This window comes from Mauremys reevesii, linkage group 10, assembly GCF_016161935.1.
Source record: "Mauremys reevesii isolate NIE-2019 linkage group 10, ASM1616193v1, whole genome shotgun sequence".
NCBI classification, from domain to species: Eukaryota; Metazoa; Chordata; order Testudines; family Geoemydidae; genus Mauremys; species Mauremys reevesii.
In genome coordinates, this window is record NC_052632.1 from 44,432,557 (window position 1) to 44,458,825 (window position 26,269).

The 26,269-nt window shown below is 45.2% G+C and overlaps 2 protein-coding genes across 3 annotated transcripts in view; one reads left to right on the forward strand and one right to left on the reverse strand.

Moving 5' to 3' along the window:
• REC114 (REC114 meiotic recombination protein) overlaps positions 1–22,087 on the forward strand; it is a 175,267-nt gene extending 153,180 nt beyond the window's left edge. Inside the window, exon 7 of the mRNA XM_039491425.1 lies at positions 21,835–22,087. The gene's annotated coding sequence lies outside the window, so the exon portion shown is untranslated. The remainder of the gene's footprint in view (positions 1–21,834) is intronic.
• NPTN (neuroplastin) overlaps positions 1–26,269 on the reverse strand; it is a 94,443-nt gene that overhangs the window by 54,065 nt on the left and 14,109 nt on the right. The gene's annotated exons all lie outside the window — the stretch shown is intronic.

Here is a 26,269-nt window from a genome sequence, read left to right on the forward strand (position 1 = left end):
AGCAACTCCATGACATCTTGGTTGGAGTCCAATTTAAAAACACAAAAGGGGATTCCTTAATGGTTGAACACTCTCATCAAAAATTTAAAAGATTCCTACTTCCTTTCCACCTGCTCTTTCTAGCAGAGTGATCTCAGTGGGGGAAAGAGAGCAATCAAGGAAAATATATTCGCTACCATCCATCTCTTTACCAGTCCAAAAATAGCTCAGAATTCAGTAGATAACTATCCTTTGATAGAAGAGACTATTCTGATTCTGAATCATCTCTTGCCTTTTATTACCATGACTTCATAACTTATGCATTAGGCTGTAAACATATTGATGCCTGCAGGGTCAAATCATCAGGGACATTAATCTTTGTAAGCAGTTGTCTGGTTTACAGGAGGCAGTTTAAAATAAAACCTAGTCTTACTTGTATTTGCATCGGCAACCTTAATTTGGGCATTTTTCTTTTTGAGTGCTTGACTTTACACCCTTAAAAGAGCTAGAAGAATATTAAGTGTAATTTGATTTAGGGTCCACGCTACACTACAAAAAGATACTACCACAAGGTAGTGCCTAATACGGATTTTACAGCACAGACAGGACTCTAACCATCTTAATCATGCTCCCAAGTTGTGCTACAGTGCTGCAAAGTCCAAGGCTGGGCCATAATTCAGTCCATTCTACACTGCAAAGCCAAACACTGCTTCACCAACATCAGAGAGAATCATCATACTGTAACCAGGCCCCAAAATGTATTAGCTTTTTATATTTTAGACAGGATTTTACCAGGGTGGATAAAAAAAAATCCAGTTTAAAAAAAAAATTTTTTTTAAATCATTGATTTTTTATTTAAATTGAATTTTTTTTATAAAATGCTTTTTGAGGAAAAAACCTATGTAAAAATAGTTTATATTAAGATACATTATAGCTCAAAGATATCTCATCATGCAATAGGGATTATAAATTCTAATTCTATAGTATGAGACAATATATTAATGTAATGTTTAAGAAAAGTTTTGTAAATGAGTTCCAATAGTTCATGGATTAGGGACCCAATTTTATGTGGATCCAGGGGCTTCTGTATAGAGATTATTTAGGTTACTCTTTCTATATACCCAATGGGACTCAGTGGTCAGTCTAGAAGATACCATCAGAGATGCTTAGTTTTGAAGTTTTCAAACTCTGGATTTGTGTCTTCAGAGATAACATGCTTGTTAACAGCAAAAATGTTTTTACATAAATAAATACATGCATAAATAATATATAGCGGTGAGAAATAACAGACCTCAACCTATTGTCCCTCTGCAAATTTGTGTACACACAGTCAATCCCTTACCTCTCTCTAAAAGTGCAATGTTTCAAAAAGTACATGAATAGAACAGGGATCGGCAACTTTTGGTATGCGGCCTTTCTTCTCCTTGTCCAGATCTATTCTGCCCCCAACAATCTTCTATTCCAGGGATTGGCAACCTTTGGCCCACGGCCCGCCAGAGTAAGCACCGATTGCGGCTCCCACTGGCTGCAGTTTGCTGTCCCACGCCAATGGGGGCTGCGGGAAGCAGTGCGGGGTGAGGGATGTGCTGGCCGCCGCTTCCCGCAGACCCCATTGGTTTGGAGCGGCGAACCCCTGGCCAGTGGGAGGTGCGATCAGCCAAGCCTGCGGACGCGGCAGGTAAACAAACCGGCCCAGCCTGCCAGGTGCTTACCCTGACGGGCCGCGTGCCAAAGGTTGCCAATCCCTGGAATAGTTCTTCTAGCTCTTTTAAGATTGTGGGGGCCGAATAGATCTGGACAAGGAGAAGAAGTCTGGAGATAAATATGAGAAGGGAGGGACAGGCAGTAGAAAGAGAAGTGAAACTGTTTGAGCAGCATATTCCAGAAGCCTTGAGGTCTTTCTGAGTGTAGCCTTCATTGATTTGAGATCTACCATACCATTCTCTCACTAAAAGGGAAAATCTATAATGGCAGCTGACCTTAAAAGAGACCCAGTTTGGGAATAAGAACCATTCAAGAAATATATGTTCGCTGATGATGTTTTAAAGAAAGTCACAACAGTGAACTGGTAGAAGTCACTTAAGCACTCAGACTCAGATCTGTTGAAGTGATAATCTCACTTTTTGTAATTTGTCCAGCTAAATTAACCACTGTATGGGATGTTCAACTAGAAGTAGCCAGATGTACTTTTGGATGACCAGCTAACTACACCGCCATCCCCAAATCTGAAAGTGCCTTCACTATTAGCATTTGGCTTTTTATTAAAATAAGAAAGCACATGGGTTCCTGGGAATTCTCAGATGCACTTCCGAATGCATCTTGTTTGATGCTCATTTTAGCATATTTATCTCCATTAGCCCCACCTGTTACCATTACTGACATCACAAATGCTGAAAGAAAACTGAAGTAAGAGCATTATTAAAGGAACTGGATTCTATATTTTCTCAAGTTATCCTCTCCTCCCCACCACCTCCTTCCACTTTTCCTGCAGCAGCCCTCATTTGGGCTTTGGCAGCTTGAATATTGGGTGTGCATACTAATTACCCTGATTTTTTTGGCTACAAACTTTCTTCTCTAGTGGAACACATTATCTGTAGCACTTCAGACAAGGTAGAGCATCTTTATTTAATCTGTAAGAAATGAAACCAACCCAATTATAGAAACAAACTCATTTCACTAGCTATCTATTCAAGATTTAACCAAAGATTACTTAAATCTGTGGTTCTGAACCTTTTCCATATCAGGACCATGCTTGTAACCCCTCCCATCTAGACAGGAAACAGCCCCTCTTTCCCCAACCCTCATATCTATCCATAGGGAACAGACAATGTGGCCACCACACCCAGACTAAGAACCTCAACCTCAGATAGAAAGGTAGTAATTACAGACCACTAGTGACCTATTTGTCTTCTCCCACACAAGTCCTGATGGAATTTAAAATAAAAAGTTTAAGTTTCCTCAATGTAAACATTCAAGTATAATATTTACCTCCACCAAGCAAACACTTCCATGCATGATTTGAATGTGAGAGTGAGTGGAGGTTCTCTTCATATAGGATCATCATGTAATAACAGTCAAGAACTGCCCTTTTGAAAGACACCACACTAAAGATGATAGCATTCTCGGAAATACTGGTGCTCCTATTGAAGGCTCCTGCTGTTCAGCTTCTTCACTTTTAAGAGTAACTGGAACTTCTCTTGAACCTTATTATTGTATTATTGCAAGATATTATAATCTATGGGCAATACTGTTAAGATTTCCTCTAGTGATTATCTTGCTGCCACAATCATGTGCCTGCACATATGTAGTAATTATAAGAAAGATACATTTACAGAATTCAGACCCTGAATATTCCCCATTTGCTACAATATTTTGAACAAGCATGGGATAAGCACCCCTTTACTCATGGGTTCCAAGCTTATGTCAGTCTGTTGACTATTGTATGTTTTCAGAATGTAACATTTGAATAAGAATATTAGCAAAGCAAAACGCATCCAAATATGATTTTTACTGGAGAGAGATTGTAGTCAGAAGAACACAAAACAGGTTAATGTTCAACTTCATTTACAAGTGACCAAGAACTTCATACTTAGCTTAGTATGGGGCGGAGGGTTGGGAGGAGGAAATAAAGCCATTTTCTGCTTTGTACACCAAAGATTCTGAAGCACTATTTAATTGCCAATTTTGTTGATGGTGCACAAGGCATAGGAATCCTGTTCATTCCTCAGCAGTTTGGCTCTGAGCAGCAGACAGTAGCTGATGCAGCAGTTTGCAAGAATGATTTGCAAGACACTAGTGACAGATATGGGTAATGAGATGTTATTTTTAAACAAATCACGCTTCTCAAACATTCAGAAGTTCCTAACACAGCCTCCATTTTCTGTCCAGAGCAAAACAGCACATTTCACTTCCAATGCTTGCTTTCTGTTGTAACCTCAGAGTTACCAAGGGTATATCTACACAGCATTTTGGACTGAGCAGGAGGAATCTGGGTCAACAGATTCAGGCTAGCACTCTTAAAATAGCTGTATAGACAGCACTTGAAGTTGTGGCTTGGGCTGGGGCTTGGACTCTGAAGCCTGGTGGGGGTGGGCTTCAGAGCCTGAGCTACAACTTCAAAGCACTGTCTACACAGCTATTTTTAGAGCATCGGCATAAGCCCCACTCGCCAAGTCTGTCAGCCCAGCTGGGAGGCTCGTTCACTCCAGAATTCTGACCTAGAGGTTAGAATAAAAGAGTGGAATCCAGTGCTCCTCTGGCTCCAAGATCCAACTGAGCTGACTCACTATGTAACCTCAGGATGGTAATTTTACTTCCTTTTGTCATCTAAGTAACAGGAAAAGCAAAAGACTAAAACAGTTAAGTATTCTTAGTACAACTATCCTGAACAGGATCTAAAGATATATTAAGATAGCACACTGTTCAGTACATTGGAAAGTATACACCCTAGAGCCATTAGCTAAAGAAATTAGAAGACATCAGTCAAGAACCACCCATAGACACCATTTCATTTAGTATTACCAATATATCAAGCTGCATAGGAGATGCAAGTAAGGGTATGTCTGCACTATGAAATTAGGTCATTTATAGAAGTTGGTATTTTAGAAATCGTTTTTTATACAGTTGTGTCCCCACACAAAATTCTCTTAAGTGCATTAACTCAGCAGACTGCGTCCACAGTACTGAGGCTAGCGTCGACTTCTGGAGCGTTGCACTGTGGGTAGCTATCCCACAGTTCCCCACTGGAATTCTGGGTTGAGATCCCAATGCCTGATGGGGCAAAAACAGTGTCATGGGTGCTTCTGGGTACATGTCATCAGGCTCCCCTCTCCCTCCCTCCCTCCGTGAAAGCAACAGAAGACAATCGTTTTGTGCCTTTTTTCCTGAGTTACCTGTGCAGACGCCATATCACGGCAAGCATGGAGCCCGCTCAGCTTACCATCACCGTATGTCTCCTGGGTGCTGGCAGATGTGGTACTGCATTGCTACAGAGCAGCAGCTCATTGCCTTTTGGCAGCAGACAGTGCATTACGACTGGTAGCCAACATCGTTGTACTCCTGGGTGCTCTTTTAGCCGACCTCATGAGGTCAGTCAGGGGCGCCTGGAAAGACATGGGAGTGATTCAGCCAGGTCATTCCCCAGTCGTACTGCACCGTCTTCTGCCGAGCACCCAGGAGATGACGATGGCTAGCTGTCGTACTGCACCCTCTGCTGCCAGCCTCAGATGTATGGAGTGGATCAAAACAAGAAATAGACCCAATTTGTTTTGTATTCATTTGCTCCCCCCTTCCTCCGTGAAATCAATGGCCTACTAAACCCAGGGTTTTGAGTTCAATCCTTGAAGGGGACATTCTGTGTGACAGTTGTTTGTGTTTCTCCTTGATACAAAGCCACCCCCTTTGTTGATTTTAATTCCCTGTAAGCCATGTCGTCAGTCACCCCTCCCTCTGTCAGAGTAACGGCAGACAATCGTTTTGCGCCTTTTTTCAGTGCAGACACCATAGCACTGGGAACATGGAGCCCGCTCAGATCACCGCAGCAATTATGAGTACTGTAAACACCACACACATTATCCTGTACTATATGCAGCACCAGAACCTGCAAAAGCAAATCCAGGCGAGGAGGCAACAGCAGCACGGTGAGAAGAGTGATGAGGACATAGACTTCTCACAAAGTACGGGCCCCAGCAATGTGCACATCATAGTACTAATGGGGAAGGTTCATGCTGTGGAATGCCGATTCTGGGCCCGGGAAACAAGCACAGAGTGGTGGGACTGCATAGTGTTGTGGGTCTGGGACAATTCCCAGTGGCTGCAAAACTTTCACATGCATAAGGGCACTTTCATGGAACTTTGTGACTTGCTTTCCTCTGCCCTGAAGCGCCAGAATACCAAGATGAGAGTAGCCCTCACAGTTGAGAAGCGAGTGGCAATAGCCCTGTGGAATCTTGCAATGTCAGACAGCTACCGGTCAGTCGGGCATCAACTTGGAGTGGGCAAATCTACTGTGGGGGCTGCTATGATCCAAGTAGCCAATGCAATCAAAGAGCTACTGATATCAAGGGTAGTGCCTCTGGGAAATGTGCAGGCCATAGGGAATCCCATTGCAGCAAAGACATCCCCTAACTGTGGTGGGGCGATAGACGGAACGCATATCCCTGTCTTGGCACCGGAGCACCAACCCAACGAGTACATAAACCAAAAGGGGTACTTTTCAATGGTGCTGCAAGCACTGGTGGATCACAAGGGACGTTTCACCAACATCAACGTGGGATGGCCGGGAAAGGTACATGACGCTCCTATCTTCAGGAACTATGGTCTGTTCAAAAACTGCAGGAAGGGACTTTCTTCCCAGACCAGAAAATAACCATTGGGGATGTTGAAATGCCTATAGTTATCCTTGGGGATCCAGACTACCCCTTAATGCCATGGCTCATGAAGCTGTACACAGGCACCCTGGACAGTAGTCAGGAGCTGTTCAACTATAGGCTGAGGAAGTGCAGAATGCGCATTTGGATGTTTAAAAGCTCACTGGCGCAGTTTACTGACTCGGTTAGATCTCAGCGAAACCAATATTTCTACTGTTAATTCTGTTTGCTGTGCGCTCCACAATATCTGTGAGAGTAAGGGGGAGATGTTTATGGCAGGGTGGGAGGTTGAGGCAAATCGCCTGGCCACTGATTACGCGAAGCCAGACACCAGGGCGGTTAGAAGAGAACAGAAGGGTGTGGTGCGCATCAGAGAAGCTTTGAAAACCAGTTTCATGACTGGCCAGGCTATGGTGTGAAAGTTCTGTTTGTTTCTCCTTGATGAACCCTCTCCCCCTCGGTTCACTCTACTTCCCTGTAAGCTAGCCACCCTCCCCTCCCCCCTTCGATCAATGCTTGCAGAGGCAATAAAGTCATTGTTGCTTCACATTCATGCATTCTTTATTAATTCATCACACAAATAGAGGGATAACTGCCAAGGTAGCCCGGGAGAGGTGGGGGAGGAGGGAAGCACCAGGCGGGGTGGGGGAGGAGGGAAGGACAAGGCCACACTGCACTTTAAAATTTATTGAATGCCAGCCTTCTGTTGCTTGGGTGATCCTCTGGGGTGGAGTGGCTGGTGGCCAGAGGCCCCTCCACCGCGTTCTTGGGCATCTGGGTGAGGAGGCTATGGAACTTGGGGAGGAGGGCGATTGGTTACACAGGGGCTGTAGCGGCGGTCTGTGCTCCTGCTGCCTTTCCTGCAGCTCAACCATACGCTGGAGCATATGAGTTTGATGCTCCAGCAGCCTGAGCATTGACTCCTGCCTTCTGTCAGCAAGCTGACGCCACCTATCATCTTCAGCCCGCCCCTTACTCTCTTCAGCCCACCACCTCTCCTCGTGTTCATATTGTGCTTTCCTGAACTCTGACATTGTCTGCATCCATGCATTCTGCTGTGCTCTGTCAGTGTGGGAGGACAGCATGAGCTCAGAGAACATTTCACCCCGAGTGTGTTTTTTTCGCCTTCTAATCTTCAATAGCCTCTGAGAAGGAGAAACAGATTCAGCTGATGAAGGAAAAAAAGGGAGAGTGGTAGTTAAAAAGACATTTTATAGAACAATGGGTACACTCTTTCACAGTAAACCTTGCTGTTAACATTACATAGCACATGTGCTTTCATTACAAGGTTGCATTTTGATGGCTTGACCCCTCCCCTCTCTGCGTGGCTAACAGCAGGGAACATTTCTGTTCAGCTACAGGCAAACAGCCGAGCAGGAACGGGCATCTCTGAATGTCCGCTTAATAAAACCACCGTATTTCAACCAGGTGACCATGAATGATATCACTCTCCTGAGGATAACACAGAGATAAAGAATGGATGTTGTTTGAATGCCAGCAAACACTGCAATGCTTTGTTCTGCAATGGTTCCCGACTACATGCTACTGGCCTGGCGTGGCAAAGTGTTCTAGCATGGAGGACAGAATAAGGCCACCCTCCCCAGAAACCTTTTGCAAAGGCTTTGGGAGTACATCCAGGAGAGCTTTATGGAGATGTCCCTGGAGGATTTCCACTCCATCCCCAGACACGTGAACAGACTTTTCCAGTAGCTGTACTGGCTGCAAACGCCAGGGCAAATCAATCATTAAATACGCTTGCTTTTAAACCATGTCTAATATTTACAAAGGTACACTCACCAGAGGTCCATTCTCCGCCTTCAGGGTCCGGGAGCACGTCTTGGGTGGGTTCAGGGGTTACTGGCTCCAGGTCGAGAAACAGATCCTGGCTGTTGGGGAAACCGGTTTCTCCGCTTCCTTGCTGTGAGCTATCTTCCTCGTCCCCAAAACCCCCTCCCGTGTTGCATCCTACTCCATTGATGGAGTCAAAGCACAGGGCTGGGGTACTGGTGGCTGCACCCCCTAGAATGGCATGCATCTCATCATAGAAGCGGCATGTTTGGGGCTGTGACCCGGAGCAGCCGTTTGCCCCTCTGGTTTTTTGGTAGGCTTGCCTGAGCTCCTTAATTTTCATGCAGCACTGCCGCAAGTCCCTGTTATAGCCTCTGTCCTTCATGCCCTTGGAGACTTTTTCAAATGTTTTGGTATTTCGTTTACTGGAACGGAGTTCAGATAGCATGGATTCGTCTCCCCATTCAGCAATCAGATCCCGTACCTCCCGTTCGGTCCATGCTGGAGCTCTTTTGCAATTCTGGGACTCCATGGTCACCTCTGCTGATGAGCTCTGCATGGTCACCTGTGCTGATCAGCTCGCAATGTTGGCCAAACAGGAAATGAAATTCAAAAGTTCGCGGGACTTTTCCTGTCTACCTGGCCAGTGCATCTGAGTTGAGAGCGCTGTCCAGAGCGGTCAAAATGGAGCACTCTGGGATAGCTCCCGGAGGCCAATACTGTCGACTTGCGTCCACACTACCCCAAATTTGACCCAGCAAGGCCGATTTCAGCACTAATCCCCTCGTCGGAGGTGGAGTAAAGAAATTGATTTTAAGAGCCCTTTAAGTCGAAAAAAGGGCTTCGTCAAGTGGACGGGTGCAGAGTTAAAATCAAAGTAACGCTGCTAAATTTGACCTAAAATTGTAGTGTAGACCAGGCCTAAGACAACTCAAGGGTGTGGACTAAGGCCTGATCTACACTAGGAAATTAGATTAGTATAACTACATCACTCGGGGATGTGAAAAATCCACACTCCTCAGCAGTGCAGTTAGGCTAGTCTAACATGCTGTCAGTGAAACTCGTTTGATCGAAGTGTGCATTTCAGAGATTGCACATATGGTTCAATGGTTGCACATATACCACAGGAGGGACTGACATTTGATGCAAGCAGTGAGCCTGTCACTAAAGACTAATGCAAGCCAACTTACCGTAAGAAATTTAAGTTGAATATTTAAATTCCTTAAAAAGGATTTTTCTAAACATGAAAAGAGAAAACAAACTGGTTTATACTCTTTACACTAGCCACAATATTGCTAGCATGACATACCTACACTATGGAAACTTGTCCAGCACCGTCTGTGCAAACCAATGTATTCATCACAGAAAGTTAAATTATACATAAATATTTTAGACAATCAAAGAATCACAGGACTGGAAGGGACCTCAAGAGATCATCTAGTCCAGTCCTCTGTACTCATGGCAGGACTAAGTATTATCTAGACCAGTGGTCACCAACCAGTCAATCGCGATCCTGGAGACTCTTAGTCAATTGTGATCTCTAGCCGCGGCATGGGAGCAGCGTGTCCCTCTCCAGCACCTATGTGGAGGCACGGCCAGGCAACTTTGCAGCAGTCCCATCCACAGGTGCCACCCCTGGAGCTCCCATTGGCTGCAGTTCACGGCCAATGGGAGCTACGGGAGTGGCACTTGTAGCAGGGGCAACGTGCAGAGCGGAGCCCCCTGGCTGCCCCTACACGTATGAGCTAGAGGGGGGGACATACTGCTGCTTCCAGGAGCCGCATGGAGTGGCCCCCAACCCTGCTTCCCAGCTGGAGCGCTGGAGCACAGCAAGCCTCAGACTCTGCTCCCCAGCAGGAGCTCAAGGGCCGGATTAAAACGGCTGGCAGGCCAGATCTGGCCCGCGGGCCGTACTTTGCCTACCCTTGCCTTAGATGTAACGGAACCTCCTCCACCATTCCCATGCTGAGAAGGGACTGAACTTCTTGCTCTAGCAGAAGCTTGTGAGTGGGGTTCCTGAAGAGGGACTGGGAAGGTGGAGTTGAAATAAATTGGAGGGTATAAACAAATTCCACTATATTTAGAACCCAGCGGTCGGAGGTGATCCATTTCCAGGCCTCTAGGAAGTGGGAAAGACTGTCAGAAAAAAATCGGAGTAACTGAATCCAGATTGTGAGGAACTGGTATACTGTCTCCTGAGTGACTTGGGGCCAATTATGCCAGGCCACCAGAGAAGGAGGAAAGTGGGGGAAATCTGCGTCCCAAGCTCTTGGTTCCTCCATCTCCTCTGGTCGTAGCAGTTCTGGCTGGGGTAGAAACGACTATTTTGCTGCAGCCTATATTGCCTCCTAGGCTGTGACTGCAGACCCAGGGACTTCAGTGTTGCCTTGGTATCTTTGAACCCGTGGAGCCTGGCATCAGTTTGCTCCAAAAAGAGCGAGAGTCCCTCAAATGGCAGGTCTTGCACCGGGTATTGTTGTACTTCTTGAGGGAACCCTGCTGCCTGCAGCCACGAGCATAGTCACAGCTGTGGCCAAAGATCCAGATGCTGAGTCTACAAAGTCAAGGGCTGCCTGCAGGGAGGCTCTCACCACTGTCTTGCCCTCATCTACGAGGGTCGAGAACTCCTGTTGACTATCATGTGGAAGCTTGCCCTTAAATTTGTTCATATGACAACAACATGTGGGAGCCTAACGACCCAGCAATGCCTGCTGGTTTGCTACCCTTAGCTGAAGCCCCTCCCATTGAGTATGCCTTCCTCCCCAGAAGGTCCATTTTCCTGGGAGGATGCGAGAACAGAAACTCGTAGCCTTTAGCAGGCACAATGTATTTTCTTTCTGTTCTCTTGGCCGTGGGAAGAATGGAAGCAGGATTCTGCCAGAGGGCCTTGATCAGTCCCATGATGGTGTTGTGCAAGGAGAGGGCAACCCTGGCAAGAGCTGTGGCCAACAAAATATCCAGAAACCTATCTGTTAGAGTTCCTTGACAACCTCCACCTGCAACACTAGATTGGAGGCCATCGGCTTTAGAAAGTACTGGTGGGCTCTAAGGTCGTCCTGAGGCAGGGAGGACCTATCTGGGGAAGATGAGTAGCCATATGCTACCATAGCGTCCAATGCAACCTCCTGCCAAGGAACTTGTTCTTGTTGATCAGCCCCAGTCCTGGCCTTGGTACCAGGGAGTAGTCCTGGGTCAGTGCCAGATTCAGTAGTGGGACCTGCTCCGGTGTCTGCACCGGAGATTGGTACCGGAGTCTCCCAGTGCTGCTGTGGTCTCCGAGCGCACCGAGCAGGAGTGCCATGAGCTGGTGCCCTGGCCCTGGGAAAACCCCCACGGGTTCCAAAAGGGCCACTGTAACAGTGCTGGACCCCACAGTCCCACGGGCCAGGTATTTTTTGCAATCACTGTTCCCAGTGTCAGCATCTTGAAGTCATACCCTGAGTCCGAACTGGAAGAGGATGAGGACGATGACTGCAGTGACCACAGCGGCACCAATCCCCCCAGTGCCAGTTATCAGTGCCATGGTGACATCTCTGGCAAGGCAATGAAAGGGGGCTTGCCCCAGAGGCTGGACTTAAGACCAATCTAAAGCTGGTTGATGCCTGAGTGCTGCATCCTGCCTGGCCAGGCTTGATACCAGTAAAGTTAATAAGTCCTTCGCTGTTGCATAGGCCTTCGGGGGTGATGGTGCCACGAACTGGTCTGCCCAGTGCCAGACAGCTGGCTGGATATCTGGTGTCTGCAGTTCCGGTGCTGCCATCACTACTGCCATTTGCCACAGTGCCGGGGAAAGAGATCAGCCCGGCTTGGATCTCTCTCTATCCCGTTCTGTCCACTTACCTCCCTTCGGTGCCCGAGAGTGGGTCTTCTCTCAGTGGCCTCGAAGTCTCTTCTTCGGCACATACACCTAAATTGGAATGGACATGTGCGAGCACTTGAAGAAGAACAAACCAATTATTTTGTTGGATCAAGTTTCTATTGTGCTCTTGTACTTCACTTGGTATTCTTCATTCATCATGTCTGTTACTACAACATGCATTTGTTTTAAGTGTAGTTGCTCAGAAAAACAAATCAATAAAATGGCACCATGTAATCTGACATATCTGGTCCATGGGCCCTTTGAGGCACACCCACTTACTTTTACTCTTGGGGAAATTCTGTGTCACTGTGCAATGCAGAATTTTGCAGAAATTAACATTGTGCACGCAGAATTTCCTCTCTCTCATAAATGGGCTGCAGTGCTACTAGCCACTACTAAGTGCCGCTGGACTCAGCAGAGCTCAGCATGCACACAGAAGACACTGCTATGGGGAGGGAGAGGGAGATAAAGTCAATTTACTAAGTAATAAATACAGAAGCCTATGATGTAATTTTTTAACACCTTCCAAAGTATAGTTTCACTTTGAGTGTTCTGAGCATCCTCTGAATATTCACTTGAAGGATGTGTTGGCGGGTGCAGTTCTACGGTGGAACCCACTCATAATCTGTGATCCCTCTAAGCTGTGCAGTTGCCCAGAAGTGATTAAAGTACCACACACTTGATTAGCAGAGCTGTGCACATCCGGCAGCATGTATTCAGGTGCCCCTCTCCCCGCTGCTTTGCAGCCATGTTGCTCCTGCAGCTGCTCCCAGGACCCTCCTGCTGGTTGTGCAGAAGGGGGGCGGGGGAGGGAAAGCTGATGTCCGGGTGTTCTTGTGACTCTCCTCACAGAGCTGGGGAGAGGGGCCAGGGCTCAGGACTCGGAGCAGGAGAGAGCTGCTGTGGTCTGAATGAGCCTTCCAGGCAGCGAGTGAGTGCCTTAAAGAGATAGCGCTCGGTCTCTCAAGGACATACCCAGCAGCCAGCTCTCTCTCACTCACACACAGAGTCTCTTATCCTCCCCCCTGCCCATGTACCCCATTCTCTGCAGAGCGAGGGACGGGGGCACGGCTCAGGAGCAGGGGAGCTTTCAGTGAGTGCCTTAAAGAGAAAGCACACGGTCTCTTAGAAACTTCCCTAGCAGCCAGCATACACACACAGTCTGTGTGTCACGCACCTCCGTGGCACACATTCTTTCACACTCACCTCCCAACACTTGTATTATTATTGTTGTTACTTCTTGGTACTTCCTGAAATGCACATATATTCTCTGTAATTTTATTCTTTCAAAGTGTGTTATTTTAGTTTGAGTGGTCTGTGCATTTCATAATTTTTCTCTTACACTTAAATTTAGTTCTTTGAGTAGTGAGTTCTAAAATGCCTAACTGTTCTAAACTGTTTAGAACTCTAGTAGTGAGTTCTAAAATTACTCCTTACTGGAGTAATTATCCCTATGGTAACTCTTAAAAGATATTATATAATATCTAGGTTTTTTGTTTCTGTTGGTGGTGCACATCACCTCAGTGCACATACAATTTATTCCACATGTGGACAGAAAAAATTAGAGGGAACATTGCTCATAACAGAGCCTGTTAGAACATTCATGGGTCCCCTCCCTCCTCTTCCTTCTCCAATCTTGGAGGATTTCAGGACGAGGCTATAAAAGGGGATTTGGCACTCCATTCCTTCCAACTGTAGAAACACATGGTCATGAACCTCTCCAGATCCAGATCTTTTGTACTAACCCTGACCCTGGCACTAGCAGCTGCTGAAGCAGCACAGAACACTACTACTAAGGAGAGAGGCAGCCAAGGAGACAGCAGATCAAGCTGGGGAGGTGATCCAAAAGGGGGCAGTTGGAAAAAGATGTTAGAGAAAAAGGAGGGAAGCAGAAGTATCGAGATGCTGAGTTAGCAGATGAACTGGAGCTGGGATAGGAGGCGAAATGATAAAGAACAGGAGGGATCTGGTAAGCGAGGAGGAGGAAAGAAGGAAAACAGAAGAGGTTTCAGATCAGGAGAAGAAAGAAATGTGTGAGTAATGTGAACAGACACTATTAGAGAAGGGAAGTAGAGGAAAATAAAATCTACAGACATACTGGAGAGAGAGTATCAAGGGAGAAAACTGAAAGGAAAAATATAATTGGGGGAAGAGGGAATTGACGAAAAAGCTGTGTTAGATGAAAACAGATCCTGTAAACAGTATACAAGAAGTCCACCCACAAAATAACTGAAGTATATGAACAGAGAAAATGACTGTTCGATATCTATTGAAAGAATACTGTTCAAAGGTTCTTAACATGGACAAGTGAGGGCCCACCAGGGTGAAGAAACCACTCTTGCAGATAAAGTAGGTGAAGAGAGGTACAGTCACAGGAACATCAAATCTAAGGAGCACTTCAAGTGAAAGAGAAGCAAAGAACAAGACAGCAAGAGTGGAGCTGGACTTACAGCCAAGGAGAGGAAAAGTTGGTTCCTTCCCTGAACTGACACTATATTATGCTGAGAAATCTCTCTTGTTCTTTTTAATGCCATGCCATTTGGTATTAACTGCACAGAGTGAAGAAGAGTATCCTGTACAAGCTCACAAAGGTTAATGTATTCGTTACCTATAATTTTTTATGAAATAGTAAATACTTGGTAATGAGCTATATTATTTATCCTCTGGTACAATTTTCGGGTTTTCCCTTATTAAGTTCTAAAAATTTAAAATTATCACTTTTGTCTTAGTTTGCCTCTACTGCTCCTCCAAGTTAGCACAGCCTAGCCTAGCCAGGTCATTGCACTTTCTCTTTAGGAAGGATCAGTGCTTTATCAATTAAGAACAACATTAAGCTAATCGGGGTTCTTGTTTATTTTAAGTTATTTTGTTTTTAGGTTAGATTACTTAGTTCAGATTTTGATTCTGACCACCAAACCCATGGCAGTTATGAAAGCTCAGAGAGCTGGCTTCAAGAAGCATGCCTCTAGTCCATTAGTCTTTCCGGAATCAGATGCCTGGTGTGCCTCAAAGGGACATTCTCATTCACAGTGCTCAATTCACAGCACTTTTACCATGAGGCCCTACAAGGAGCACCAGAACAGGCTACAAGCTTTATATTGCAATAAGCTCTAGCTGAAAAATCTCTCACATCCAAAGGACCTTGGCTGTAAGAAAGATTAAAAGGCCTTAGAAACAAAGATTAAGAGCAGAATGCAGAAGGGACCAATCTCTGCACCAGAGTCTGGATCCAAGCTGGATCCCAGACCATCGGATTCAACATCAAAGCATTCAATGAAAGAGTGTGTCAGCCTCTGGAATCAGATCAAAAACATAGGAGAAATCTTCGGATCAGTCTCTCTCTGGTTCAAGAAGAGCTACTACGGTAAAAAAGGCTCCCGTTAGGATTCTCCTGAATGTGACTTGGTCTTCTGAGACTCAAGAGCACGGGCTCCTACACCAAAGAATAAAGATGTTGTACTGGGTTAAGATCGATTTTCCTGTTCTGAAAAGTTTATCTAATTCATAGAGTCCATGGCCAGAAAGGATCACTGTGGTCTAGTCTGACCTCCTGTATAACACAGGCCATAGAACTTCCCCAAAACAATTCATACTGTGTACCTTTTAGAAAAACATCCAAGCCTGATTTAAAAATTGTCAGTGATGGATAATCCACCATGACTCTCAGTAAATTTTTCCGGTGGTTAACCACCCTCACTGTTATAAAATTATGTGTTATGTATAATCTGAATGTGTCTATCTTCAACTTTCAGCTATTGGATCAGGCTACATTTTTTTTCCTGCTAGTTTGGATCCAGTACAGTTACGGGATATTAAATTAATCTTTATGCAGATAATTAAGCTTCCCTTGAGACCCTGGGAGAGTGTGTTTTTTGTTCCACCTATCAAAATGGCTTTCCTCCAAGCCATATCATAGGCCATGGAGTGAACTACATGCCCTCATGGCTAATCCTCCATTCATTATCTTTCACAATGATAAGGTAGTGCTTCATCCCCAAAGTGGCATCTGACTTTCACCTTAATCCAACAATGAGTCTGCCAGCATTTTTTCTTAGATCTGATGCTCATATAAGGGAGTCAAAGCTGCACAACATGAATGCTAAAAGAACTTTGGCATACTATCTTAACAGAACCAAGGCATTAAGAAAAGCTCTAGTCTCTTTATTTCATAGACATCAATAAGGGACACACTATCTCACTACAGATGGATTAGAAAGTGAACATAAGAAAGCTATAAACTAGCATCCATTCTACCTTTTGTAGAGGTTAGGTCACATTCCAGAGCAATGGCTGCCTGCATAGCATGTTTTAGGCATATTCCAACTGCAGCAAACGTTTACAAACCACTACTCCCTAGACCTAGCGTTTAAATTGCAAACTCATTTTCATAGAGTAATACCTAAAATCCCTATTCAATTAAGATCAGATTACAAACCTCTTTACATGATGCACTGGTTATCAAACTATCCGATTAGCAGGAATACACTTTTCTATTACGCTGCTGGTGGGCTGAGACCACAACTTATAATGACCAGTATTGTTTCATTATTTCCTTGCACCCTGCCATTGCTCTGTCTGGATCCACCTGTTGTCTCATCATACTTGACTGTAAGATCTTTGGGGAAGGGACTGTCTTTTTGTTCTGTGTTTGTACACTACCACAAACAATGGGGTCCTGATTCATGACTAAGGCTCCTAGGCATGATGATAACACTACTAACTAATAGTTTCCTGTAACTGTAGTTCTTTGAAATGGACTCTGCAGATGCACACTCACCACACACCTTCCCCTCTTCCTCAGAGTTCTAACAGAATCATAGACCTGAAGCAGCAGTGGAACAAATGAAGAAGGCTAGGGCTCCACATACCCCTTTTATAACATCATTTTATAAACATTCAAGAATGGAGAGAGGTAGGAAGGGCGCATGAACACTGCAATGGGTTCTGCTATGAGAATTAGCCTAAAACATGCCTCAAAATTAGTCACAATGAAGACAGCAATAAAGTATGACCCAAAACAACCAATAGTACTGAACAAGTTTTTTCAAATGTTATAGCCTAATTAAAAATGTAACCTACTAAACAGACTGCAAGAATATCTTTCTGTAACAGTGATAATGTTGCAGTAGGGTAACATAACGCTGCTAAACCATTACTAAAAAACAACCACATAAAGCCTTTCCCAAGCTAGCTTCAAGTAGCTACTGAAATATACATAATCTTAATTTAAACATGAATGCCAGCAGGCTCAACCTTCTATTAGCTTTCTCACTGTTGTATACCAGAGCATAATCTCCCTGCCGCACTAAAAATTACTATTCTACATAGCCTATCCGTATTTTTCCTAATTCATTTAGTCAGGTACAGCATTAAAGACTTTAAAAAATAAGCGAGTTTCTGCCTGCCTAGGGGCACAGTCATTAAACAAGTTGCCTGAAGTGAATACCAAAGACAGTGATCCACTCAGATCTCACAAACTAAACTGAGCAACACCTTGTCAGATGGGAACCCAAGAAAACATAAATGGGCTGCAGGAAGTGACGCTGGTGATTCTATAGTGGGTGTTCTTCATGTCCTGACAGTGCTGAAACAATGCCCAGTATTATAAATGGTATGTCATATTGATATACCCTGATAAGATGAGTCTTAAAACGAAGTTCTGATGAAATCATGTTCATTGGTGATCTCATAGTATGTTTTAGAAGAGTACTGATGTAAATCCAGATGGTCTGCCCCATTCCTTTCTACCTCCCTCAACTCCACCTGCTGTATTAATTGAAGAGTTATATTTGAACTATTCTGCAGGGCAATGTGCTGTGCACTGTTAAACAGCTGCTGCATTCAAATACAGAAGTGGCTGTAGAAGCATGTGAGAGGAATCACATTTAAAAAATGTTGTATATAGTAGTTTTACTATTGCAATGGGAGGGCCTATGATCTACAACCTGCTGTGACATGCACTGAGATAACTGATATTTCCCAGCAGCTGAAGGGCTTCCATTGCCAGCTTCTTGGGGACAAAGCGTGTTTGTGCACAAAGAACAGGACAGCAGTTTGGACCTCTACTGATTTTTTTTTTTTTTTTTTTTTATATACAGACAATACTAGGCCATAAAATGGAGAGAAAGAGGCAATGCAGAACATCCTTATTTGTATCATGGTATTGCCCGACTAGTCAAGAACAGGACCCCATTTTGACAGGCCCTATACAAAACAGTATCTGTTCCCCCAACAGACTTACAGTCTAGACAAGACAGACACAGGTTAGGGGAAAGGGAGGTAATATACAAGGAGAGTGAACAGTGAAAAGAATGACTGTTTGCAAGTGTCATGTTAGTTCCATGTTTGTTTGCACTGTTGTAGCTGTGTTGATCCAAGGACAGACACACAAGGTGGGTGAAGTAATATCTTTTATTGGACCAAATTCTATTGGTGAAAGAGACAAAAGTTTTTGAGCTCCATAGAACTGAAGAACTACTCTGTGGAGCTGAAAAGCTTGTCTCTTTCACAAACAAAAGTTGATGTGGAATTCAGAAACAATCTTGGAGAGAAATTTAGGATGGAGGCAAAAGAATACCTTTTCCTTGTGAAAAAAACTGTATAAGGAGGGTCTGTCATGATGGTTCCCAACTCGCTGACCCTCCTGGCCAAAGTGATTGCCACTAAAAAAGCAACTTTTATGGACAGGTGGGGAATGGAACATGTCACCAAGTGTTCTAATGGTGGTCTGTCTGGTGAGTACCAACTGAAAGAGATTGATGTCCCACTGAGGTATAGGTCTGACCACTGGCAGGAAGGTCCTAATCAGGCCCTTCATGAATCATACTGTAGTTGGGTGGGTGAAGTCCATCTACCGGAGGAAGAGACTAATTGCTGCAAGGTGGACTCATAATGAGGTAATAGAAAGTCTTGAGTTGTTGGGGAGGAGGGTAGGTTGTTTTTGGTTTTTTTTTAAAGAGACAGGAGATAATCTAAAATGACCAGCATATCTGCAATGACTGGATAAAGTTGGTTGTGCTGAACCCAGGCAGAGAAACACCTTCATTTAGCTAGATAACAGGTCCTATATAAACCTTTCCTACTTTGGATAAGGACAGTCTGAATGGGTGATGAGCAGGAGCATTTTATTTCTGACACCTATCCAAATGTTAGGCCATGAGGTGGAGCGAGCCCAGATTAGGGCATGTGATTCTGTCCCTCTCCTGAGTTAGGAGGCCCAGGAAGGGGTGGATTTTGATTGGAGGGTGGGCTGAAATGGAAGTTCAGGGAACTAAAACTCCTTGGCCCATTGGGTGCTAGGAGAATGATGCTGGCCCTGTCACGACATACCTTTCTTAGGACCTGTGGAATCAGGGGAATGGGAAAAAATGCGTATCTGAGATAGTTTGTCCATGACAACAGAAGAGCATTGCTCTGGGAGCAGCAACCCATAGCTTCTCTGGAGCAGTACAGAGGAAATTTTCTGTTCATTTGGGACACAAAGAAGTCCCACTGAGGTGTACCCCACAGTGTGAATATTTCACTTTGACAGAGTGTCATGGATCTTCCATTCACAGTCCACAGAAAAGTGTCTGCTCGAATTGTCTGCTAAGGAGTTCTGAATACCTGGGAACTATAGGGCCTGGATAGTGATGTGGTTTCTGATGAACCAGTTCGAAAATCTGACTACTTCTAGGCAAAGGGGAAGAGATTTTGCTCTGCCTTGTTTACATAAAAGACCATGGTAATACTGTCTGACATCACTTGGATATAGAGTGAATGTATAAGCAGGAGGAAGGCCTTGCAAGAGAGACAGACAACTCTCAGTTCTAGTATGTTCACGTGTAGTCTGGCCTCCTGTGGAGTCAAAATACTTTGAGCAGCATGGCTGTTCACGTACACACCTCACCCCAGAAGGGAAGCATCTGTTATGATTGTGGGATTGGGGGTGGGAGTACTGAAGGGGATGCCCACACTGCCTTTTTCCAGGTTTGATCACCAAGTCAGGAAGGCGATGACTCTAATGGGAACAGTAACCTTGGAGTTGATGTGACCCTTGTTCAGTGAGTAGACCAAGCAGAGCCAGTCTTATAAATATCACAGATGAAGCCTGGCGAACGGTGTCACATAAGTGCATGAGGCCATATGGCCTAACAGCAATACACACATTCTAACTGTAATTAGAATCATAGGTTCAAAAGGGACTGCAAAGGTCATCTAGTCTAACCCCCTGCCAAGAGGCAGGATTTGTTGAGACTGAACCATCCAAGACAGATGGCTATCCAGCCTCCTTTTGAAAACCTCCAGTGAAGGAGCTTCCACAGTCTCCTGAGGCATCTGTTCCATTGTCCTACTCGGCTTACAGTTAGGAAGTTTTTCCTGAGATTTACTCTAAATCTGCTATGATGTAGTCTGAACCCATTACCTCTTGTCCTGCCCTCTGTGGCAAGAGAGAACAACTTTTCTCCATCTTTTTTATGGCAGCCTTTCAAGTATCTGAGGGGAGACATGATGGTGGTCTTCAATCTCCTCTTTTCCAAAGTAAGCATACCCAGTTCTTTCAGCCTTTGCTCAGATGACTTGCATTCCATCCCTTTGACCATCTTTGTTGCTCGCCTCTGGATCTTTCTATACAATGGTGATCAAAGTTGGGACACGATACTCCAGCTGAGGCCTACTCAGACTGAGTAGAGTGGTACTATCACCTCTGTGACTTGCATGCTATGCCTTGGTTAATGCAACCTAAAACTGCATTTGCTTTTTCTTTTTCTTTTTTTTTTTTTGGGGGGGGCGGGGGAAGAGAGGAGTGCAACAGCATTGCATTGGCGACTCATGTTGAGGTTGTGATCCACCACAACTCCCAGATTCTTCTCAGCAGTGCTGCTGCCAAGCCAGTTATTCCCCATTCTGTATTTGTGCATTTGGTTTTTCTTCCCTAAGTATAGCACCTTGTGTGTGTCTTTGCTGAATTCCATTTTGTCGTCTTATAGCCCAGTTCTCCAATTTATCAAGAGCCCTTTGAATCTTAGCTCTATTCTCCAAAGTGTTAGCAAGCCCCACATAGCTTTGTGTCATCAGCAAAACTGATCAGTACGCTCTCTATTTCTACATACAGTTCCTTATAAAGATGTTAAGCAACACCGGACCCAGAACAGATCCCTGGGGAACCTCACTGAGACCTCCCTCCAATACGACATCATTCCATTAATATTTATTCTTTGTTTGCAACTGTTTAACCAATTAAGTATACATTTAAGAGTCGTTCTATCAAGACCACATTTCTCCAGCTTACTTCGCAGAATGTCACGTGGGACTGTGTCACAGAGTCTTACTGAAGTCCAGCTATATGATGACAACCACATTCCCCCTATCCACCAAACCAGTTACCCCATCAAAGAAGGAAATCAAGCTGGTTTGGCATGATTTGTTCTTGGTAAATCCACCCTGGCTGCTAGTGATTACCCCTTCATCCTCCAGGTATTCGCAATCTGAATGTTTTATACATTGCTCTACTAGCTTCCCAGGCATCTAAATCAGACTGACTGTCTACAATTCTTGGTCTGCAGGAAATTCATGAGATCGGGGGGAGGGAAGGATAGCTCAATGGTTTGAGCATTGGCCTGCTAAACCCAGGGTTGTGAGTTCAGTCCTTGAGGGGAACATTTAGGGAACTGGGGTAAAAATCTGTCTGGAAATTGGTCCTGCTTTGAGCAGGGGGTTGTCCTTTCCAACCCTGATATCCTATGATCAGGCTGCTCATTAAGGAAAGCTCTTGCAGAAACAGAGTCCCTGTGTTGCTCCATTAAAGTTTATCATCTTTGTAGGTGATAAAAATGGACTTTTCTTTATGCAAATCCCCAGGACTGCTAGAAGATGGATCAGAAACTACAATCACCAGCTTGACTTCCTGGCAGGAGCAGATAGGAGAAAACTGTGTACCTCTGATGTCTCATTTGGGCTGCCACCACCAAGAAAACTTTTGTGAACACTCTGGATGCTGTCACCAACCCAAAGATAAGGACTCTGAATTGGAGATGTTCTTGTCCAACCACAAGCAGAAGGAATGCCCTGTGGAGGGATGAATGTCTAATAGGAAAGTACGTGTTCATCATGTCAAGAGCCCTGAACCACATCACCTCTTGCAGGGAGGGGATTATGGATGCTAATGTAGCCATCCTGAATTTCAACTTTCAAATAAAGATGTTGAGCTTGTCAAAGGTTCAGAATGGGTCTCCACCCTCCGTCTTTTTTGGAGACTAGGAAATACAGGGAATAGAATCCTCGCCCTTGATAGTGAGCTGAGACATGCTCTATTGCATGGAGGGAGTCTGCCTCTTGCGGAAGAATCATCTCATAAGAGTCGTCCCAAGAGGAGGACCGGGAAGGGGGTTTGTGAGAGGGAAAAAGAATGAGATGGCCCCCAAAAGGTGATGGGAGAAGAGGAGGGTTGCAGATGGGTCTTAACCAAGATGCTAAAAGTAGCCATTTGCAGGTGGCTGGGAATCGATAGAGGTCGTGGTTGTAGAGGGGACCAAGAAACAAGGTCTCTGAACATTCTGACATTTCCACGGGGGCTCGGCTGCACACTGGTAGTAGAACACATGATACTCCTGGAGGAATTCTGCTCCAAAAAATTAAAAACAATACAGACAAAAAAAGATTCAGGAAACGTTTGACAAATAATAGTGCAAAATTCCCCCAGGAGTAACATGAGGTGGTGGTCTTGATTTATAGGTTTATCTCAAGTGTTTCCTCCTCAGGACCGGAGTGTAGATCCCAAGGGTGCGTACAGTCAAACTCAAGTCTTTTAATGAGTGTTGGGACTTGTCTGTTTGCTTGTTTAAGAGATCTGACTCATCAAAAGGAAGGTCCTGAATGGCGTTCTGGATCTCCCTAAGGAAACCTGATGATTGTAACCAATATCTCTCCTTGTGACTATACCAGTGACCAGCCCTCTGGATGTTGTATCTGCTGCATCCACTGCAGACTGAAGATATGTTTTAACCACTAACTTGCCCTCTTTGAAGGACTAATATTGAGCTCTCTCCTCAGGGAGGAGCTGGTCCTTAAAGTCTGTTAACCTAGAATAGTTGTTAAAGTCATATTTCCCTAACAGGACCTGATATTTAGCAACACGGCTCCCTTAGTGGGGACAAAATAGTGCCTCTCAGCTCTTTTAGGTGTCGGGAACCAGGATGCTGGAGTATGCCAGACCATTTAGCCAGTTCCATGAGGGCGTCATCAACAGGACAGGCCACCTTATATGGTGCTGTAGTTTGCAAAACATCCAGGACCCAGTGTTGTGGGTCCTGAACATCCTCCAGTGATATCTGGAGGTCACTGGAAATTCTTTGCCATAGCTCCTGGTACTGCCTATAGTCATCTGATAGACACAGAGAGGAAGGAGCAACTTGGGAGACAAGGACAAGACTTCTGTTGGTACCACAGGTACCTTTGGATCTGGGTCAATATCTTCCTCCTCATACACTGACGGATCTGGTGGGTGCCAAGAAGAAGTGTGGTAAGATTCATGGGTAGGTCCCGGGCATCTGCCATAGGGATATCACAGTCCCTAATAAGGGAAGAAGGGTAAACGGTTTGTGGGAGACTGTGTGGTATTGGGTACCAGCAGTCCCTGGGAAAGTCTTATCTGGAGAGATAGGGCATGGCTACACTTACAGATGTGCAGCGCTGGGAGTTAAAGCTGTCTTCCTACAGCTGTGTAGGGAAAGCGCTGGTGTGTGGCCACACTCACAGCTACCAGCGCTGCAGTGTGGCCACATTTGCAGCGCTGTTGGGAGTGGTGCATTATGGGCAGCTATCCCAGCGTTCAAGTGGCAGCAATATGCTTTTCAAAAGAGGGGGGTGGGGTGGAGTGTGACAGGGAGCGGGGGAGAGAGAGAGGATGGATTTTTGGAGCCGACACTGTGTGTCAGCTCCCTGCCTTGCAAAATCTGAACATTTCCTCGACCCCTCATTCACTCAACTGCAAATAGCCTGCAGACCAGATAAGCAGCTTGTCCAATGGACTCCCTTTCTCCCCCTCCCCACCCCTGTTTCTCTCCTCAAGCAAACAGCATTCATCCCCCTGCCTGCCTCATTCACAGCAAGGTAGCGGGTTACCTCAACTGATTGTTCACAGTCAGTTACAGATTGATCACAGCAAACAAGAGCTGTTTGTGTTTTTTAGATACGCAGCTCCCGGAGCCCCGAGTTCACAACAAAACAGAGAGGCATCATAACAAAACAAAGAGAGTAATTTAGTTAAAAGCATTCTGGGGTATCTCCTAATACCCTGGAGGCCAATAACAGCGCTGGTGTGTGGCCACACTTGACAAGCAGCGCTGCATCACCAGCGCTGCACTCGTTATACCCCAAGCAGACCAGGTGTACAGCCAGCGCTGCAGCCAGGGAGTTGCAGCGCTGGATGTGCCTTGCAGGTGTGGACAGTTAAGTTGCAATGCTGTAAAGCCTCCACCAGCGCTGCAACTCTCCAGTGTAACCAAGCCCATAGTGACCATAACTCCTTGATTTCCTGTCAGGGCTCAGCTCTCTCCAGGGAGATACAGGAGTAGCCAGCACGTCTGATTTGTCCAAATCTGAAATCTACTCCCCTTGTAATGGTGGGGTTGTCAGCACTGGGGCTTCTCCTGCTTGATGGCTGGAGAGGAGACAGTTCCTGAGACACCAAAGTAGTATCATCCTCCAGTGTAGTAATGCAAGAGTCATCAACAGCTCTTTCTTCCTGAACACTTTACCCTCCAGCCTGGTGATTTTCCAGTACTGCTGATCCCTTAGGATCTGCACACAAAGGCTCACCCAATCTCGACAGGTTCAGGGAGGACTGCATCCTTGATAGAGAACTCTCCTTGTGACCACGAGAATTCCCCCTACTTTCATGGGAAGCCCTGGAGAAAGAATCCTTGGACTTTGTTGGTGCAAAATCTGCTCCTAAGCATGTTCTTTGAGGAGCGCTGCTCATCTGTTGGGGCCAATGTACCAGAAAGGGCGGGGAGAGATCTCCCTGACCCAGACCAGAGAGTGGCCTCATAGCCTTCTCCATCAGGTGTTTTCCTTAGGCAAAGCTTTGTGAGCTTTGGTGGAAATGAATGACCAGTACAGCACTTTGCAGAGATATGCATCTCACCCAAGCAGTAGAGGCAGCACTGGTGATCACCACAGACAGAGAAGTTGTGAGGGCAAGAGAGACAGTTCCTGGACTCCAGGACCCTGGGCATAGTCCCAGACCACAGGGAGGAAGTCCCCAGCAGGAGAAAACAAGATACACTAACAATACTATAAAACTCTAATACACTAATACAAGGTGTAGATGTATAAAGGGTATTTACAGATTTATAGATTCTATCAAAAAAGCTGGAGCAATCTGAGGACGCAGGATTCCAACTCGGGTCATGCAGTGGTAAGAAGGAACTGGAGAGGTGTTGGCCCTCTTATGACCTTGGTCGGGAGCATGAGGACACCTACTGGGCATGCGCAGGCCAACAGACACTGCTTTTTAGAACTTCTGGACTCAGGTACAAGGCACACATACATACCAACATGTGAAATACACATAGGGACCAGCACTCTAAGAAGAACTATGATATTTAGTTGTCTCGGTACGTAAACACACTTGTATCTCTGAAGATAAAGCAAGGGGTTAAGAAACATGAGGAAGGAGGTAAGAGAACATTTAGAGCGGAAACAGCAAGCAGTCTCATATCAGTGTCCAAGGATCTCCGCTGAGGCTACTTCTCACGTTTGCTCCTGACAGCCTGAGTTTCTACACATCCCCCGCCAGAAGGGAAGAAGTTTAATACTGCATAATTCTGGGTCCAAGAGGAACTGAAGATATGCAATGTATTGTACACGAGGCCTCATTTACAAAGGAGCAAACCGGCCATATATTATGTAGCACTCTGGTGGGGCAAATTAGAAACACTGCAGCAACTTCTTTTCAGCTAAAAAAGGGATTAAATATGAAAGTGAATCATCATGACAGTTGTTATTTAGTTCAATATTAAATTCAAGTTTGTATTGTCTTTACACTGAGTTGAGCAAATGTGACAGTTCACACCTCAAAGTAGTTAAGTCAGACTGTCTGCTGATCCAAGAAGAGACCATTGCATCGCTTTACACTCCATTCATATTTCCAAGGTTATTTTCAAAACCACAAGGGACCAGAAAAAGTTTTATAAATGAAAGGTTAGACTATGGAGCACAACACTGTGGCGAATTCCACACTTGCAGAATCACAGAGTACAGTGTACCCTGACTGCATCAGTGGTGCTATATT